Consider the following 6,211-nt stretch of genomic DNA (forward strand, 5'->3'; position numbering starts at 1 on the left):
AGGCCTCAATGGGTTCAAAAATGTCCTTTCGCAGATTGTTCAAAAAAAAGTTTCCAACCTGCTGGGATAAAAGAAAGACTTAACTTTGTGAGATGAATCCACATATCACAAAGCAGTTTCACAGACAGCTTCTTTGTAGCTTATTTGGGATTATTTTGTTTTCCTCCATATGCCTGAATGGGCTTCCAATGTACTTTAGCAGATTCTCCAGAAAGAGTGTTTCCAAGCTATGGAATCAAAAGAAAGGTTTACCTTCCTAAGATGTATCCACACATCAGAAAGCAGTTTCACAGATAGATACTTTCTAGATTTTTCTGAGGATAGATGGTTGCTCTCCATAGACCTCAATGGGCTCCAAATTTTTTTTTTGAAGATTCTCCAAAAAGAATGTTTCCAGCCTGCTGAGTAAATAGAAAGGTTTAACTGTGTGAGATGAATACACACATCACAAAGCAGTTTCACAGATAGCTTCTTTCTAGGTTTTTTTCTGAAGATATTCTGTTTTTCTTCCTAAACCTCAATGGGATATGAATTTTTTTTTTTTTTTGCAGATTCTCCAAAAAGAGTATTTCCAACCTGCTGAATGAAAAGAAAGATTTAACTCTGTGAAATGAATCCACATATCCAAAAGCAGTTTCACTGCTACCTTATTTCTAGTTTTGATATGGGGATACTCAGTTTTGCCCCATAGGCCTCATTGGGCTCCAAAATGTCCTTTTGCAGATTCTCCAAAAAGAGTGTTACCAGTCTGCTATATCAAAAGAAATGTTTCACTCTGTAAGATGAATCCACACATCACAAAGCAGTTTCACAGTTAGCTTCCTTTTAGTTTTTGACTGGGGATATCCCATTTTGCCCCATAGGTCTTAATGGACTCCCAAATGTCTGTTCTCACATTCTTTAAAAAGAGTGTCTCCAACCTGCTGAATCAAAAGAAAGTTTTAACTCTGTGAGATGAATCCACACATCCCAAAGAAGTTTCACCGATAGCTTCTTTCTCATTTTTATGTAGGGATATTCTGTTTTAATCCATAATCCTAGTGGGCTCCAAAATGTCGCTTCACAGATTCTCCAAAAAGAGTGTGTACAGCTGGTGTATCAAGAGAAAGATTTAACACTGTGAGATGAATCCACACATCACAAAGTAGTTTCACAGATTACTTATTTCTAGTTTTGTCTGAGATATTCGGTTTTATGCCACAGGATGCAGCGGGCTTCAAAATGTCCTTTCACAGATTCCCCAAAAAGATTCCCCAACCTGCTTAATCTACAAATCACAAAGCAGTTTCAAAGACAGATTCTTTCATATTTGCTTCTAGGAATATTCTTTTTACCCATAGGGTTTAATGGACTCCAAAATGTCCTTTCGCAAATTCTTCAAAAAACGTGTTTCCTACCTGCTCAATCAAAATAAATGTTTTACTATGAAAGATGAATCCACACAATGCAAAGCAGTTCCACAGAAAGATCCTTTCAAATTTGTTTCTAGGAATATTTGGTTTTTCCGATAGATGTCAATGGGCTCCCAAATGTCCCTTTACAGATCCTCCAAAAAGAGTATTTCCATCCTGTTCAGTGAAAAGAAAGGTTTAACTCTGTGAGATAAATCCACATATCACAAAGCAGTTTCACAGAGGGTTTCTTTCTAGTTATTACCAGGAGACATTCTGTTTCTCTTCACTGGCCTCAATGGGCTCCCAACTGTCCCTTCACAGATTTTTCAAAAATTGTGTTTCCAACCTGCTGAAGCAAAAGATGAGTTTAAATCTGTGAGATGAATCCACACATCACCAAGCAGTTTCAGAGACAGTTTCTTTCTAGTTTTTATCTGGGGATCTTCTGTGTTTCCCTATAGTCCTCACTGGGCTCCCAAATGTCCCTTCACAGATACTTCAAATAGAAGCTTGCCAACCTGCTGAACCAAAAGAAAGCTTTAACTGTGTGAGATGAATCCACACATCACAAAGTTGTTTCACAGATAGATTCTTTCTAGTTCTCATCCTGGGATATTCTTTTTACCCATAGGTTTCAATGGTCTCCCAAATGTCCCTTCACAGATTCTACAAAACAAGTGTTTCCAATCTGCTCAATCAAGAGAAAGGTTTAACTCTGTGAGATAAACCCACGCTTACAGAGCAGTTACACAGATAGCTTCTTTGTACTTTTTTTTTTTTTTTTTTAAATAGGGGAAAGCGCGAACGCAGTCCCCCACTACCACAAATTATGCAGTCGAGTTTCCCACATTTGGGGAAATCGCAGGGGTCAGCACTTCCGGAGTGCAATGGATAAGCCTCGCCCTGGGAAAACCACCTTCGTGATCATGGTATCTCCCCTGCCAGGTAAGTATTTCTTTGTACTTTTATCTGGGGATATTTGGTTTTCCCCCATATGCCCCAATGGGCTACAAAATGTCCCTTAGAAGATTCTACAAATAGAGTGTGTGCAACCTGTTGAATCAAGGGAAATGTTTACCTCTATGAGATGAATCTACACATCACAAAGCAGCTTCACAAACAACTTATTTCTAGCTTTTATTTGGGGATATTTGGTTTTGCTCCATAGGCCTCAATGGGCACCCAAATGTCTTTTCACAGATTCTACGAAAACTGTTTGCAACCTGCTGAATCAAAATAAAGTTTTAACTCAGTGGGATGAATCAATGCAATAAAAATGGATAGCCTCTTTCTAGTTTTATCTGACATATTAATTTTTTTTTCAATAGGCCCCATTAGACTTAAAAAAGGCCTTTTGGAGATACAACAAAAGAGTTGTTTCAACCTGCTGAAAAAAAAAGCAAGGTTTAACTATTAAATGAAAGCAGTTTCTCCGATAGCTTTTTTCTAGTTTTTACCTTGGTATATTTGGTTTTGTTCCATAGGCCTTAATGATCTTTTAAATGTCCTCTCAGAGATTCTAAAAGAGTGTTTCCAACCTGCTGAATCAAAAGAAACTTTTAACTCCATGAGATAAATTCACACATCATAAAGCAGTTTCACGGATAGTTTCTTTAAAGTTTTTATAATGTGATATTCTTTTTTTCCCCATAGACCTCAATAGACTCACAAAGAAAGGATTAACCCTGACATAAATCCACACATCACAAAGCGGTTTCACTGATAGCTTTTTTCTAGTTTTTAATCTACAAATATTTGGGTTTTTGCCATAGGCCTCAATGGCTCCCAAATATCCCTTCATAGATTCTATAAAAAGAGTGCTTCCAATCTGCTGAATGAAAGGAAAGGTTTAACTCTGTGAGAAAAATCAACAAATCAAAAAGCAGTTTCACAGATAGCTTCTTTCTAGTTTTTATACTGGGATGTTCTGCTACTCCCCTAGGACTAAAAGGACTCCTTAATGTCCCTTTGCAGATTCTTTAAAAAGAGTGCTTCTAACCTCTTTAATTTTTAAAAAGTTTTAACTCTGTGAGATTAATCCACACATCACAAAGCAGGTTCACAGATAGCTTCTTTCTAGTTTCTATCTGGGGATACTCTGTTTTTTCCCATAGGCCACAAAGGTCTTCCAAATGTCCCTTCGCAGGTTCTCCAAAAAGAGTGTATCCAACCTGCTGAATCAAAAGAAAGGACTAACTGTGAGATGAATCCAAACATCATAAAGCAGTTTCTCCAATAGCTTTTTTTCTAATTATTATCTGGGAATATTCTGTTTTTCCCCCATATTCCTCAAAAGGCACCAAAATATACAATTGCAGATACCCCAGAAAGAGTGCTTCCAGCCTGCTGAATCAAAAAAAAAGGTTAACTCTGTGTCATGAATCCACATATCAGAAATCAGTTTCACAGCTACCTTCTTTCTTGTTGTTGTCAGGAAATATTCCATTTCTCCCCATAGTCAATAAAGGGTTCTTATTTCCCTGTTGAGATTATTCAGAGTGTTTCCAGCCTGCTGAATTAAAAGAAAGTTTCAACTCTGTGAGATGAATCCACACATCTCAAAGGCATTAACAGATAGTTTCTTTATAGTTTTTATATGGAAATATTCAGTTTTTCCCTATAGGCCTGGGCTTCCAAAGTCCCTTCGCAGATTCTACAAAAAGAGTGTTTCCAACCTGCTGAATCAATGGAAAGGTCTATCTCTGTGAGAAAAATCCACACATAAAAAGCAGTTTCATAGATAGCTTCTTTCTAGTTTTTATTGGGGTATATACAAATTTTCCCTTTGGATTAAATGGGCTCCTTAATGTTTGTTTGTAGATTCTCCAAAATATTGTTTCCAAGCTGCTGTTTTAAAAGAAAGGCTTAATTCTGTGAGATGAATCTGCACATGACAAATTGTTTTCATAGATATCTTCTTTCTAGTTTTTATCTGGAGATATTCGTTTTCCCCCCATAGAACACAATGTTTTCCCTTTGCAGATTGTCCAATAAAAGTGTTTCCAAAACATCACATCACAAAGCAGTTTCACAGATACCTTCTTTCCAGTTTTCATCAGGGGATAATTGGTTTTTCCATTTAGACATCAATGAGCTCTTAATGTTCTTTCACAGATTCTCCAAAGAGAGTGTTTCCAACCTGTTGAATCAAAAGAATGGTGTAACTTTGTGAATTGAATCCACACATCACAAAGCAGTTTCACAGAGACCTTCTTCCTAGTTTTTATCGGGGATATTTGATTTTTCCCTATTGGCCTTAATGGGCTTTAAAATATCCCTTTGAAGATTCTCCAAAAACAATGTTTCCAACCTGCTGAATAAAAATAATGGTTTAACTTTGTGAGATGTATCCACCCATCACTAACCAGCTTCACAGATAGATTCTTTTGAGTTTTTATCTGGGGATATTTGGCTTTTCTACATAGGCATCAGTGGGTCCCAATTGTCCCTTCTCATATTTTCCAATGTCTAGAAACTGCTGAATCAAAAGAAAGGTTTAACTCTGTCACATGGATCCACATATCACAAAGCAGTTTCACAGATAGATTCTTTCTAGTTTTATTTGGAGATATTCCTTTTTTTGCATAGGCCTCAATGGGCTCCCAAATGTCCATTTACTGATTTGACAGAAAGAGTGTTTCCAACCTGGTGAATCAAAATTAACATTAACTCTGTGAGATGAAATCACGCATCACAAAGAAGTCTCACAGATAGTTCTTTCTAGTTTTTAACTAGGGATGTTTGATTTGTTTCCATAGGCCTCAATGTGCTCCAAAATGGCCCTTCACAGATCCTCCAAAAACAGTGATTCAAACCTTATGAAGCAACAGAAAGTTTTAATTCTGTGAAATGAATCTAAATATCACCAAGCTGTTTCACAGACAGCTTTTTTATAAGTTTTATCTGCAGACATTCTGTTTTTCCTCATAGACCTTAATAGGCTCTGAAATGTCCCTTCCATGATTCTCCAAAAATACCTGTTTCCATCCTGCTTAATCAAAGGAAAGATTTATTTCTGTGAGATGAATCCACAGATAACAAAGCAATTTCACTGACAGCTTCTTTCTAGTTTTTACCTGGACATATTCAATTTTTCCCCATAGGCCTCAAAGGGCTCAAAAATTTCCCTTTGCAGATTCTCCAAAAAGAATGTTTCCAACCTGCTGAATTAAAAGAAAGGTTTAACTCTCTGAGATGAATCCACATATCACTAAGCAGTTTCACAGAAAGATTCGTTCTACTTTTTGTCTGGGGATATTCTGTTTTCCCTATAGGCCACAAAGGTCTTCCAAATGTCCCTTGCAGATTCTCCAAAAAGAGTGTTTTCAACCTGCTTAGTCAAAAGAGAGGTTTAACTCTGTGAGATGAATTTAAGCATCACAAATTCACAGATAGTTTCTTTCTAGTTTTTATCTGGGGATATTCCATTTTATTCCTATAGACCTAAAGGGACTCAAAAATGTCCCTTCACAGATTCTCTAAAAGAATGCTTCTCACCTGCCGAATCAAAAGAAAGGTTTAACTCTGTGACATGAATCCACACATCACAAAGCAGTGTCTCCGATAGTTTCTTTCTAGTTTTTTTCTGGGGATATTGGTTTTTTTCCTTGTAGGCCTCAATTGACCCTCAAACGTACTATCCAAGATCCTACAAAAAGAGTGTTTCCTACCTGCAGAATCAAAATAAAGGTTTAAGTCTGTGAAGTGAATCCACACATCACAAAAATTTTACAGACAGCTGCTTTCTAGTTTTAATATGGGGTTATTTGTTCTTCCCCCATAGGTCTCAGTGGGCTCAAAAATGTACCTTTGCAAAT

At 36.9% G+C, this 6,211-nt stretch overlaps 1 non-coding gene across 1 annotated transcript; it reads right to left on the reverse strand.

The window, feature by feature from the left end:
* Nucleotides 1–2,183: 2,183 nt before the first annotated feature.
* On the reverse strand, nucleotides 2,184–2,347 carry LOC117082925. Its single transcript, XR_004436847.1, has one exon. It is a non-coding gene; the product is annotated as a U1 spliceosomal RNA (small nuclear RNA).
* Nucleotides 2,348–6,211: the final 3,864 nt, after the last annotated feature.

The sequence above is a fragment of the Trachypithecus francoisi genome, unplaced genomic scaffold (assembly GCF_009764315.1).
Source record: "Trachypithecus francoisi isolate TF-2019V2 unplaced genomic scaffold, Tfra_2.0 Lachesis_group9, whole genome shotgun sequence".
NCBI lineage: Eukaryota > Metazoa > Chordata > Mammalia > Primates > Cercopithecidae > Trachypithecus > Trachypithecus francoisi.